This window comes from Mesoplodon bidens (assembly GCF_964165515.1).
Source record: "Mesoplodon bidens genome assembly, chromosome: 7".
Lineage (NCBI taxonomy): Eukaryota > Metazoa > Chordata > Mammalia > Artiodactyla > Ziphiidae > Mesoplodon > Mesoplodon bidens.
The window spans coordinates 77219641-77234614 of NC_138164.1; positions in this window are offsets into that span (position 1 = coordinate 77219641).

Below are 14974 nucleotides of genomic sequence, written 5' to 3' on the forward strand. Positions count from 1 at the left end.
GCTTGTAAAATGCCAGCTCAGGGTTTGAAATGGATGCATTCTATAACGTTTGTTGCACATGCGCTCTCAGTATTTGGGGGAAGTATAATGAACTAATATATTCAGTAGTGGCAACAAATTTGTCTTGTGCAGAAATACTGACTTATATTTGCAACTGTCCTTCATCCAGAGGGCTCTCACAGCACCTCATAGATGGGGTAAAGATCAGCCACTCACTCGTGAAATTCAGATGCCTCAGGGGCAAAATCCCTCGTGTCTGAGGTTTTAGCAGTGCAGAGAGCACACTGCAGCATTACATGAGATGAAGCTCGAATTCCCCAAGTATTACAGATTTAGAACTGACATGAGGGATTTCATTTGAAGAACAGAAGTATTTTAAGAAGGCTGAGTGCAATTTTGAAGTGGCAATCATTCCTTACAGGCAGCTTGTCATAGTGGCGAGAATGAAACTTCAGGAGTTCATCAGTTAAGTCTGAATTCCAGCTCCACTGCTTACCCAGCTGGGTGATCGCGAATACAGCCTAGTTTCTCTTTGTGAAAGTGGGGATGATAATGATGCCTCCCCACAAGCTTGCTGTAAAAATTGAACAAAAGATTGCACCCAATAAATGATAGTGGCTGGTATTTTTTATCTGTAAAGTGAAGGTGTAATGACTCTCAAAGTGTCGTGAGAATAGAAGTAAAAATAAGGAACGTTTAGTGAGGAGTTACTATGTGCTGGGGAATGTGCTCACGGCTTTATCTCATTGAATCTTAACAATAAACGTATCATTTTACAGATGAAGAAACTGAGTCACTGAGAGAGAAAGTAACTTGTCCAAGGTCACTATGCAGTTAATAAGGGACAGACAGTATCCAAATTTGTAGTGTTTAAGTGTATAGTCGAGACAAAAAAAATGCATTTAGTTGATCTCTTTAGAGAATGACTTGAAAAGCCCATCTCATCTCCCTACACCTATTTACATCGCTGGCAAGTTATTCTGAATGGACACAAAGTCAAGTACACACTCTCTTAATTTGCCCTTTCCCAGAATAACTCCTTCAATTCCACTCAATGCACTAAACCATTGTGGAGCTCCTGCAGAGTGCAAAGACTGTTCTAGGCACTGCAGGTATACAATTATTTTCAAGATGCGGGTCCAGTCCTGCCCTATAACAAGGTCACAATCACGGCTAATTATCAAACGGGTGAGACTGTGATAAGTCTGAGTATTTGCAAAATGTTATGGACTCAAATGAAAAAGTAATTAATTCTGCTTGGGAGGAAGGGGAAATCTGCAGAGTGGAAGGGGTACTGGAGTGAACCTAAGAGACAGTACCGTCTCTAAGCCATCCTTGACAGGTGTCATTCTTTTGGGCTCAGACTTGCCCTCTTCTAAAATGCAAACACTGGAAAAGGAAGGTATCACATCTCTTACATGGTCATTTTTAAGATCATTTTCAGCAGTGTCTGACAGGCCCTGGGAATGTCAGCACACTGGCTTGTCAGAGAAAAGAGACAGAAGGATGGAAAGGAAACAGGAAGTAGCACATGGGTGAGAGGCTTGGAGGATAACCTTTCAACCAGGTGAACAACATGCAAGACTATTAACGCAGCCTAAGTTGGCTGCTTTATCGGAAGGAGCACAAAGCTCTTCCCAAAAGCAATGGGCAGAAATGTCACAGCCAGGAGTATATTTTAGATACGAGACAGGACGTTTCCAAACAGCATGTAAGTTTTCAATTCGACTCAGTTTACTGGAGATTAACTGGAGTCTTTTGATTTCTGCACAGGGTGCAAGAGATGGGGTGATGGATTGTTTGGTGTCTTCTCAGTTCTTCTTTGCTTCTTATGCATAAAAGCTGTTTTCTAAGAAATTCACTTCGATTCCAAAGGGTGACCAACATATCCAGAGGAAAGAAGATAGCTTTTTATTTAAAAATCTGCCTGAAGCAGTAATGATGTCATAGAAAATATATGAGTTTGGCAGCCAAACAGATGTGGCTATCTGTTTCCTATAGACTTCCCAAATTCGCAGCTGTCTGACCTCTAGCAAGCTAAGTTTTCCAAGCTCCAGTTTCTCATCTGTAGAATGGGAATTATATTATCTACCTAGGGTTGACGGAAAATAACATGCAGCACTAGAAGGTAAGTTACATGAGGGCAAGGATTCATATTTTGTTTTTCATTGCTGCATTTCCTGTGCCAAGACCATTGCTAGCATTTATTGAATGAATAGATGAGTGAGTCCATGAACAATAATACTGGTTCAAAGCTTACTATGTGCTAAGTATTATTCTAGTAATAAGATGATACCTATAAAGTATGAAGTATGCTAAATAAGTGTTGTTTCTCTTTATGATATCTCACACAAAACAGTGAATACGGGAAAAGAGAATCAATCCAAGCATTGCTAACTGGCTCTACCCTCTCACTGAGGTTCTGAGTTGACATGAAGGAGACTCTCTTTTCCTGATTGCTGCCATTTGATTTCACCAGCTGCTGTCCCTTTATCAACAGCCAAAAATTTTTAGATCTTCCTGACTCAAGCCTTACTAAGCTTGCAAATCAAAGGCAGCCTTACTCAAAGCAAATGCTAAACATCTTTTCCATAAAAGGCTCACCCTGAAATAGCACTGATTTTCTGCCAATGCTTATTTGGAACAGACTTATATTTTAAGCTCCTCAGGTATGCCTTTAAGTCTCCAGTGTCCATAAAAGCATTTGGCAGTGTTCTGCACACAATAGTGCTCGATGAATGTGGTGTTTATTAAGTGAGTCAGAGAAGACAGAGGAAGAGGAGCAAAATTTGGAGAATGTAAGGAAGAGGAAGAGACGATCAAGAAGGAAAGGCAGGGGCTTCCCTGGTGGCGCAGTGGTTGAGAGTCCGCCTGCCGATGCAGGGGACACGGGTTCGTGCCCCGGTTCGGGAAGATCCCACATGCTGCAGAGCAGCTGGGCCCGTGAGCCATGGCCGCTGAGCCTGCGCGTCCGGAGGCTGTGCTCCGCAACGGGAGAGGCCACAACAGTGAGAGGCCCGCGTACCTCAAAAAAAAAAAAAAAAAAGAAGAAGAAGGAAAGGCAGGCAGGAAGCACCTTCCCTCTGCTCTGCGTCCGTCTGCTCTATTTAAGCTCTCCTCGAGGCAGTGGTTTTTGAACATTGGTGCACAAAATAGTCACTTAGGGAACTTGTTAAAATGCAGATTCCTGCCCCCACTCCCAAAAATTCTAATTCAGTAGAGCCCTCAGAAGCTGCATGTTAACAAATCTCCCCAGTTACTTCTGATGCAAGTAGCCTTGTGATGCTCTTTTCAGAAACACTGCCCTAGGGAAGATGAGAGGGAGACTGCTACAAGGAAGGCGAGCAGTTCAGGAAGAGACTATCCACAGGCTGAAATCAAACACATCAGGAATAAGGAAGGGAGTAGCTATTTTCTTTGAAAACACCACTGCAAAAGAGAGAGTTAAAAATATTGGTATTATTACCATGATACACTCTTGCTAAACATGCCAAATAGCTTCTCACTGTCAGTAAGATAATTTTAGCAAGGCACTCCATAATCTGGCTCCCACTTACTTTACCAGCTTGATCTCTTTCCTCATGCATTTACCCACCATTCCAAGCAGAAGGAACTATGCATCAACCCAAGTATGCAATAAATATCATTTCCACATCTATGGTGGAATATAAAAAAGTGTCAAATCATTTCCACCACTTGGAGTGATCTAACACAGAATTTCTTCAAGTCCCAGGATTGAGGGCACCCCCAGATTTCTGGCTTGCTCCTGCAAGCCTGCCTTCTTAGCCCTCCCAAGCTTGGTGTCCCTGGGCCTCCAAGCCAGAACCTCAAAACTTTCTGGCGGGGCTTCCCTGGTGGTGTAGTGGTTGAGAGTCTGCCTGCCGATGCAGGGGACACGGGTTCGTGCCCCGGTCAGGGAAGATCCCACATGCCGCGGAGCGGCTGGGCCCGTGAGCCATGGCCACTGAGCCTGCGCGTCAGGAAAACTTCCTGGCAAGTCCGTGAGTTCCTAAAATTCTTCAAGTAAATTCGCTTTTGCTCAAGTAGAGAGCATTACTGTTGATTTGAATCAAAGAACACTAACACTTACGCATTCTTCCCTTTAACCTTTACTTTCCCTACCTTTCACTGAGCACTTTCCATATACTGACTCATCCCATTAATTTTTCATCCACTTTTGAATTTTTCCACAACCAAATCCAGCTCTTTGGCTACAGAGACTGTCTTATAATTCTTTATGTGCCCCTCTAAAGGCCTAGGGTAGTGTCTTGAATAAAACATCTGTGGTTTGGTTAGGTTATTGGCTACCCCCAGAGGTTGAAAGTCACCTTTCTAGCCTCAGCATAAAGTGTTCCTAACACCTTGACATCAAACTCTTTCTGGAATTTTCCAAATCATTGGTAATTCTTTGCCAAACCAATCTATGTGATGGACAGGGAGCATTCCTGTCTGTAACGTTTCCCTAGTGCTGGTGTTTAACAAAGATTGTAGCCCTGCGAACATCTGCTTAAAAACAAAAACAAAATTCCTCTAGGATAACTTGATGTCTGAAATTCATCAAGAAATATCTTGGACTCCATAATGCATCAGATCACTAGTGAGTCCCACACTGTAATTATAGAATGAGACCCTAACATTTTCCCTCTGTTTAGGAGGTAAAGGGTGGGCTTTGAGTCACACACCCTCCCAGCAGCTCGCCAGCCTCTGTTCCCTTGCCCCTTTCTGTCTAGTTTTCCAAAATATCTACTCTTCTGTACCAAGGTTGCTTTCCATGAGTGAAAGAACATTGCTAAATCAAATGAATCTACTGTGAATGCTGCCTTTCTATTTTCCACATAGAAAACACACAAGAAAAAACCCATGCCATACAGTGAAAATATTGTTAATTTGCCCTTTGCAATGTCATATTACTTTAAAAGTAATTTATGTGTAATTTCATATATACTTAAAAAGTATCTATTCTTTAAAATAAACTGATATTTGGGGAGGAAGTGATAAAAGTACTTGAATATAAGCAATTGACTGGGGTCCTGTCTACAAAGTTAAGGCTCACAACATTTCTTTGCAGTAACTCAAGGATACACCAAGCAGGTACACAGAGATCTTTCATGTACTCAGCCTTGGAAAATGCTATCAACCGATTTTTAGTATTTTTCAGTGTGAGAATAATCTTTCCTCCTGCTTCTACTCACTTTGCCCTTTAGTCCCAGGGAAGCAAAAAGAATAGGGGTATATATGCAAATACTGATAACCTTCAGGACTGCACTTAATTTTTTGACAGGAAAATTTTTGCTCATGCCTGAAGCAATCTCAGGGATATTTTCTGCTTTGGGGTGACATTTCTTCTATGATGATAACCTGAGAGAATTCAGCCCGCAGTTACATGAAGAATAAACAAATTATCTTCCAAAGATCTTAATGCTAAAACTCAGACAGTGAGTGACACAATTTAGACTTCCTATGAAGTCTGTCTCCATCAAGAATTCCTTAGACAACAAAGCACTACATTTAGAGCTTTTATTCTCTCCAATACAATTGAAAGTGTCACATGCACAAGAAAGCCAAAGTTTTTTTTTAATTCTAAGAAAACAATGTGACAATGTCTTGCCTTAGACTTCTTCAGCTGAATCCCTCACTGCTTATTACTATTACTATTGATAATAAACATTTCTGTGCCACTAAACTATTCACAGGACAGCATACAGTTATTCTCTCTCTAAGCTGCTCTTTAACCCCTGCATGAGGTAAACCAGTTGTATACTGATTTTATTAACAGTAAAACAAAGATCTCAAGTAAATAAGTAACCCATTCCTTCTGAAATTCTTTTACTTAACAGAAACCAGAATGTATAATTTTTATCACACATCACAATCTGAAACACTATGTAGATAAAATCACCAAAAATGCCTACCAATCATGGGGATCATGATTATTCTGCAAATCCTCAAAGGTAGTCCTGTGAGTCTGCAACTTTATTTTCTTTGCAATTTGATCAAAGGAAACATATTAACCTTACACTCAGCCTTAATTTAACCTGCTCCAAGCAACTGCCAAAAATCTTCCTTGGAAATGCTGGTTCTTGTTCTAAGAATTATGATATCTGAAGTCATGTGTGACAGAAACCTTGCTTTACTAAGAACGAGGGAGCATTCTAGCTGTAAAACCAACTGTCTTGCCAATGCATCACCAAAATACAGCCACCAGCCACAGACAGCAGGTCAGCAATACATAACGTGCAATTGTCAAACTAGGATACTTGTCAATTGCCTATTCCTAATGAAGCCCCCAGTGCTAAGAGCAGAACTACTGAGTTATTTTCCCCTCTTTCATATATCAGCTCTTATTTCCTTAAACAAGAAAGAGAGGAAAAGAAGGGAAGTAAGCTTTGTTTTGGATCTCTCCTGCAAAGATGGTGAGCACCTTCCTCCAGCAAGACTGTGTTAAACATCTAAGAGAGTCTTTGGCTTACAGACAGTGATAAATAATTGACAGATAATTAAAATTAAGATGAAAAGGACAATGAATCCCTTCTCTGACCGGCATTTGGCTGATGTAAATGAGATAGGCATTTATTTTTTTTGCCCTGTAAGTGGTTATTTCTAGCTGGAATCACAGAAAGGCTACTGTATCAAATTGAGCTATTTGCAGACAATCTGTTTCTGTTGACTCTAATTTATCTGTCTGTTTCAAACAATGTAAGCAATGTATCAAGCATATATTTTAAAAGGGGGGAAAATGGGCTTATTATTTGAAGTTGGGACAAAAAGGAGAGTTGTACCACCTCCATGGTCTCCATGTTTCTAGTCCTATTCCCAGGATAGAAGATCAGGACCACCCATGGCCACACTACTCACTGCACACCTCCAAGGAACCCTCCAATGGTCAGCAAAGGGAATGGCCCTTCCTGGAAGCTTGGCAGGTGGTAACCCTATAAACCCTCCCTATCAAGCCTGAGATCCTCAGTGTAGAAACAGCTTAAAGCAGATACAGTTGTGTTGACTCCTTCTGGACTAGAGTTCGGTTGTGCTGTCTGGCTTTTCCTGACCTGGAGAGAAATGGAGATGTAGTGTTGGGTCTCAAGGGACCATTTGAATGAATGGGATGACAATTGTGGATGTCAGTCCCAAGCCCTGAGAAGGACTTAGAGCCTCTTAGAGTGCTCAGTGACCACCTTCTTCCCACCTCCTGACTTAACTTCCCACCTTCTGACCTAGCTCCCCCAAGGCTATTACCTCAAACATGGGTGCTTTCTTTCCCCTTCCTGTTGTCTCCTCTGAAACCAAGGGCAAAAGGTTAGGATCTTACTACTACTGGCTTAACTGCTCTGTCGTAGCTAGAGAACTATAGTAACTAAAACATTTTTTCTGCTGAGGTCATGTCGACCAATATGAATAAATCTGTGGGATTATTTTTTGTTCTATTTATTTTAAATCAAGATACATTCACTATCTAAACCCTAAATATAGTCTTTATGACTTCTGTTACTGTTTGTTTCCAAGGGAAGATCATAAGAATACTTTATAAGAAAATTCCCAATATACAGACTGATACCTACATTGCTTTTTGTCATCCACCAAGTTTAAATACTTTCAAACAGAACTTTAAAGACACCTAAGAAAAGTTTTAGATAACACTATCCAGGAAATATTTGTTTACTCAAAAATAATGAACACTTTTGTAAGTGCCAGGGAAATAACACTGAACAAGATGGACACAGCCACTGCCCTCAAAGAGCTAATAGTCTATCCCCAGGATCTTGAAAGAACTAAAAGATTTTGCCAACCCGAATTCTTTCTACAAGGAAAATCCATCTCAACCAGTGTTAATCCCATCGTAGGAGCTCAGCTGATGATGAAGAATAATCAGTCCTTTGTGAAACTGACACAGTACTCTAGAAATGCTACTATTTGAATGTGGCCCAACATTTTTCCTTCTTACAAAAGTGACACTTTGTCTCAGCACGTTAGATGCAAGGTGCACACAGGTACCCTCTTGAAAGGGTAGACATGCACCGCTCAGCATGCTGAGGATGCAGGGGATGACATTTATTTTTCTTGTTCTTTCAGGGTGGCATTAGAACCCCACAGACAAGGAGAAACAAAGAAGTCTGTGTTGCAATGTGGACAGACATAAACCTGAAAGTAATAAGCAGTTGATCATCTATCTCCTACATTAATCCCAGGACTCAAAGTTACTTAAGTAAAAACTTGGGGCCTCAGTTGGTATTTCAGTGCAGGACCTCAATAGTCTTAGGACCCAGATGTTTGAGACTCAGATGTTTATTATCTTGAAGTTATTGCTCAATAAGTTACAACTTTATGTATTGGAAATTTCTTAGAGCTTCCAATAGGGCTCCAGGCACTGAAATTGGTTGAGGTCCAGCTGTTCAGTTAAAATTACCTAGGGTGGACCTCTTTCTCTGGCCCAATACTCTAGGCTTCAATAGCATTTATAGTCTCATCTATCATTCCCTCTTGTATTGCAGAAAACAGTTGGGGTTTATCAAACCCCATCCCATTCTCAACCCCAGGAATACACACACACACACACACACACACATACACACACACACTCTTTTCTTCATATGGAAAAATTTTAATTATCCTCAAATGCTCAGACTAAATATCAATTTTTCTGTGTCAATGCCCTAGGTAGGGCTCCTATAGCACACTGTTCATAATCCGATTTTGAAATTTAATACACTACATTGTAAGATATATATTTATATTTATTACATTATAAAATATATATAGTTATGTTCCCCAACTACTCAATGGATTCCTCAAGGATGGGGATTGAAACCTCTTTATATTTTATCTACAAAACCTCACAGGGTGCTTAGAACACAGTAAGTGCTTAATAAATACTGAATGAATAAAAACTTTGTTGAATGGAACAAACTTACCCCATTCTAGATTATTCCATAACCTCACCACCACCAGGGTTACCTGTAAGGACAACTATTCTCAAGTAAACCACTTTGGATCTAAAGTGAATCCTTGGATGCTCAGAACTTCTGGCCCTCTGTGAGGTATAGAGATGTTAGCAGAAGCCATTTGGTTTTTTTTTTTTGAACTACAGCTGAAATATATATAAATATTAATAGATATTCCAAGAAGCTCTGGAACTTTGGGGAAAAATATGTGGATTTCAAGGAAAATAAATATTCCATCTCTGGCACAACCTCAAGTACCAAGAGCTGACTCTTCTTAATGAAGTATTAACGAAATGTCTGCACAGACCAGAACACTGTTGATTTGCATACTTCTTGGTTAATAGTGTGAAAATAGGATTGCATGGATGTTAAATCCTGTTTATGTTATAGAGCTAAAGTTCCTGTTAAGATTACTGATTCTTGGGCTTCTCTGGTGGCTCAGTGGTTTAGAGTCCACTTGCCGATGCAGGGGACACGGGTTCGTGCCCCGGTCTGGGAAGATCCCACATGCCGCGGAGTGGCTGGGCCCGTGAGCCATGGCTGCTGAGCCTGCACGTACGGAGCCTGTGCTCCGCAATGGGAGAGGCCACAACAGTAAGAGGCCCACGTACCACAAAAAAACAAACAAAAAAAAAACAAAAACAATTCTAATTTTCAAACAGAACATCTTTCTTTGTTGTATGCAGAAAACAACAGAACGGGAGGCTTGGAATTTTACAGACAACCCCTCATTCCTAAAAATTTGAGGGTCTATACTAGAGGAAAATTTAATAATCACTGGGCCCAAAGTCATTGAACCCAAGCATTCACTCTTGACCAAAGAAGTATCAGAAGTAAAGCATAGTGCCAAGGACAACATTGCATTACTATTTTTTGGAATATAGAGTAATTACCTTCTAAAATATGCTGCATCAGCAAAGTAGCTTAAGTATAAATATAAATATGCAAATATTATATACATAAGTTTAATATATGAATATTTATACAGTCCATAAAGCCATATTGCATTAAAATGTATTCATTTATTATTGATAAAACGTTATATATTAATATTTATTCATTGTATAAATATATTGAATTACATATTATACATATATATAAATATTTATAATATAGAAATACTTAATATATACATATATAAAACAATGTACAATGATGTTCTTTTGGTGATTTCAAACTGTATACTGATGGCATATGCAAATTCATATCTGCATTTTATTTCTCACCTGTTAGTATTACACCCATGTGTTCAGCTGGAACTTCAAACTTATCAACAGCCACAAAACCGCACTTATCATCTTCTTTGTCCTCCTCCTATAACCCTCTCCCTGTTCATGTCAACATCTACCCACTGAACCAGGAAAAGTCATCCATACCTCTACCTTTCTCCCTCATCCCCACATAACAATGAATTACTAAATAACTCCAACTTGACCTCCTAAATATTTCCCAGAAGATATCCTTTTGTTCCATTCCTACAATTACTTCCATGGTTTAAACACTCATCATTTCTCTTCTGGACCACTTGAACACCTCCTTACCTTCATTATTTTCTCTCTGGAATCCATCCTCCAACCAGTTACCACCGTGGTTTATCTAACATCCAAATATGTTTCCATGGTTTAAAACCCTTCAGTGACTCCCCATGACTTATACTGTAGGTTCAAGCTCCTAACACAGTAATAAAGAAGTGGCCCTGCTTACCTTTCAATCTCTTCCAATAACTCCATGTCTTGCTTCTTACATTCCAAAACACCTAAGTATTTCTACTCCTTTACATAGAGCATGATGATTTTTATTTGTTTGCATTGTTTGGGGCTTGTTTTCAAATATCTGGGGACTTTACCTGTATTCCTCACCTTAGTCTTCAAGAATTCAAGACCAAGCTCAGACATCACCTTCTCTACTCTCTCATCTCTCAAGATACAGCCAAGTTTCCCTTCCATGTACACTTTCATACTTAGGGTAAAAAGTGTTACTTTTCTTGCTGCTTTATTATTTGGTTTTTTATTTTATTCTGGTTTTGTCTGTTTCTTACTAGATAATGCACTCCACGAAGGCTTGAACTAATTTTTTTATTTTATTTTATATTGGAGTATAGTTGATTAACAATGTTGTGCTAGTTTCAGGTGTACAGCAAAGTGATTCAGTTATTCATATACATGTATCTGTTCTTTTTCAAATTCTTTTCCCATTTAGGTTATTACAGAGTATTAAGCAGAGTTCCCTGTGCTATACAGTAGGTCCTTGTTGGTTATCTATTTTAAATATAGCAGTGTGTACATGTCAATCCCAAACTCCCAATTTATCTCTCCTCCACCACCTTTCCCCTCTGGTAACCATAAATTCATTCTCTAAGTCTTTGAGTCTGTTTCTGTTTTGTAATAAGTTCATTTGTATCATTTTTAAAGATTGCACATATAAGTGATACTATATGATATTTGTCCTTCTCTGTCTGACTTACTTAGTATGAAAATCTCCAGGTCCATCCATGTTGCTGCAAATGGTATTGTTTCATTCTTTTTAACAGCTGAGTAATATTCCATTGTATATATATGTACCACTATTTTTTTTAATCCTCCAAACCTAACATTTTGCCTAGAAAATAGTTGTTGAATGAATGAATGAAGACATTATTGTTCACTTTAATTTCTCTTAAGAAACAAATGTGTTCAATTCTCAGGAATAACTTTGTGAGCTAAAGTTCTCTGACCTGATCTTGCTTCATTCTTTTCTGCACTGTTCACTTACTTTTACCAATTCCCATAATGAAAACTTTTCCCTCCCTTTTCTTTATGTTTTTTAAAACTAACTCCAGAAATTAACAATTTCAAGAGGGTCTCTGTTATCTCTATTTCTATAGCTCTATACATGGTTGTTTTTAATTATCTACTGGATATGTCTGTTCAATGCAAGAACCTAAGCCCAGTTCTCCAACACATACAGAGTGAAACTGCCTGCTTTAATTTTCTGTCTCTGCTTAGTTATGGAAGGAAAAGGACCAGAAACACATTCTTGGTCCTTCCTGTTATAACTTCCAAATTTAATACTACTTGAGAAATCTTCCCCACTGAGCAGAAATAATTACCTACATTACTTCTTGTATTACTTTAACGTATGAGGAGCTAAATCACAACAATGGACAGGATATAATCATGGTTCAATGAATTTGTATATTTGTGAAGAAATAAGACAAGAAACTGGACAATTATAATTCAGTTGCGAAAAATGTTATAACTCTCACCAGAAAGTTATTTTTTGAGTGGAGATCCCAAGGACAGGCAGCTGAAGTGCAGGAGACCTGCTTATCTCCCCACCCTGGAAGCAACATCCCTACCACTCAAATGTTGTGTTCTATTTTGTCCAATATAGGGAATGCCCACAGGTACCCTGGCAGTGATCTACAGGTGTGTTTTAGCTCTTCAACCACAAAGCAAAATAAGCTAGGTGCTGGCACTTCCTTAACAGGATTGCCTGTTAAGAGCGTATTTAGTTCTTGAGATAGAATTTTAGGTGATGTAAATGGGAGGCACCCTCTCAAATTCTCCTACATGTGCCTGTTTAGAAGGGTGTCAACTCAGTACATAGCTCAGAATAATATCTCCCCTATCTAAGAATCATGAAAGTGGTGACAACTGAGCCATATCTCAGAAAAGAGCAAGCTAGCCTTCTTAAGCATGTTTAGTGACTAGTGTTGACAGTTAACAAAACCCTGAAACCCTGAGGCTGGAGCTTGGAAGCCACTGATGGGTTTGGAAAACTTAATAAACATTTATTCATGTGTTTATGTATTTATTTATTTGATAGACACTTATGGAGAGACTACTGTGTGTCAAGAAATGTGCTAAGAGATGCGGAGACAATCATTAATAAGACATAATTCTTACCCTCAAAAGGCTTACCATTTAGAAATTCAAGTAAACTGTGATGATAATAGAGTGTTCTATGTGCACAGAAACTCAGAGATGCAGTTAACCCAGGCCTAAGGGATCATGGAAAACTTCTCAGTCAAGGCAATCTAATTTCTACACTGAATCTTGAAGGAATTAGAAAAGGATTTAGAGACCCTACCTTGCATTTGCCTTGAATAATCCAGACCTTCTTTGCACATCTCTGTGCATTCATTCTGTGCTGCAGGGGTCCTGCCTATCCTCTCCTGAGATAATCAGAGATGTGTTGCAAAGGCACAGTGCAGAGCTAGATGTAGTTAGCTCATGTGTGTGACTCAGTCTTGCTAAAAGAACACCAGTCCCGGTTGAAGTGTTTACAGAGTAGATAAAAATAGGCAAATGATTCATTTACTTAGGCTTATTAATGAAGATATTCTTCACAAACAGCATAAACCTATTCTCCTAACCTCTGAGGCACAAAAGGTTTTGTTTCAGCCCTGGAAATCTGCATCTATTTGTGCCTGATTGAGTGAACCCCGAACAACGAAGAATAAAATTCTTTCTCAATAACTTTATTGATTGGCTCTGGAATGGAGAGTTGTTGGAATGGCGATAATTCATGTATTGCTATAAGAAGGTTTTCATGCTATTTTTATTGGATTTATTGGTTTTTAATCACAGCTTAAAAATCAGACATGCACATTTAAAAATACCTCACTAAACAGTTATCATTGTTCCCAGCACAAAATCTTATGTAATCTATTGAGACAATATATTTATGAACATATTCTTTTTTGTGATCAACCCTTGAATTGGGACTAAACATAAATCAAAATTTTTCAAAAATGATTCATATCAAAGTATTTTCTTGGATTACCCCCAAAGGGATGGAATGGGGGTAAGAACTAGCTCCATGTTTCACTTTGAACATTTCAGACCTTGGACTTTCTTTTTTGTAATTAAAAAAGCAATAAAGATGGAGGCAAAACTGCCAAATTTTAATTCTGTGATGAGACTCAAGAGGATATGATATATTTCCCATGCCTGGAAAATTTCCAATTACAAAAGACAGATAACAATAAAGAAAAACTTCATTAACTAGGAATCCAGGTGCAACATTGGATAGAATTAAGCTCATGTATTATTGCCATAATCCCCCTTTGCTGTGGATATCAGAGGTATAGGATGTGGAAATTGCAGCATCATCAGTAAAAGAATCTTACAAATAAGTGAGCAGGTAGTGTACAAACAACAGTTTAATCTCTCAAACAAATGCTATCTGCATTGATGTAATTCCACTTGTGTGTCAAATATGTGAATGAGATGGCTGCCTTTAAACTTCCAAAGCACATTCTGTCCTCCAAATCTTGGAATTACCATCTCTTGAAAGAGGAATCATAAAAATAGATGGAACTATTTGTAAGAGCCACAGAAATGGATTTTCTGAAAAATTGGGTCCACTGTACATGACTGAGCCAAAGCCCTTGAAAACATATATTGACACCAGGGCAACCAGCTAAGTATGAAAAAATCTCATCTGTGGAAACACACATCCCAAGCAGAATTTTAGGACATGAAACAAGATTATTGAGAATTTGACCTAAAATGGATTGAAACAGAAGGAATGGCAGAAGCAATAAGCTAAAGTAGAATCGTGATCAGATTGTTTCCGTAGCTTTAGGCAGTGCCTACGACTGTAAACCACTCTGGTCCAGGGAATCAGAGAAGGAAAGTTCTAGTGACACCTATGCTGCTGACTGCAGCCTTCGGAAAGACACTTCTCCTTTGGAATATGAAAATGATACTTACTTGTCCTTTGTGCATTGTAAGGCACAGAACTTGAGGAATGCAAGCCCTAGGGAAAAGTCAGAACTCTTCTGTAAGGGAAAGAGCAAATTTAACCTACATGTACTCCTGCTTCTCAAACCTCTACTCAAATGGGTTGGTCCTCTGACTTGGCAAGAAAATAAGTAAAGCTCTTAATGTTCATAACATAATGATAACACTGCCTTCCTCATGTCTGGTGTCTAAAGCATGCAACTTTCACATTAGCCAAGAGTGTAGAGTAGCCATGTCATCAGTTGTTGCTCAGTCAGGAATTGTCTGTGAGCCAGCACCCACCAGAGGTTGGCTTAAGGCATCTGATAT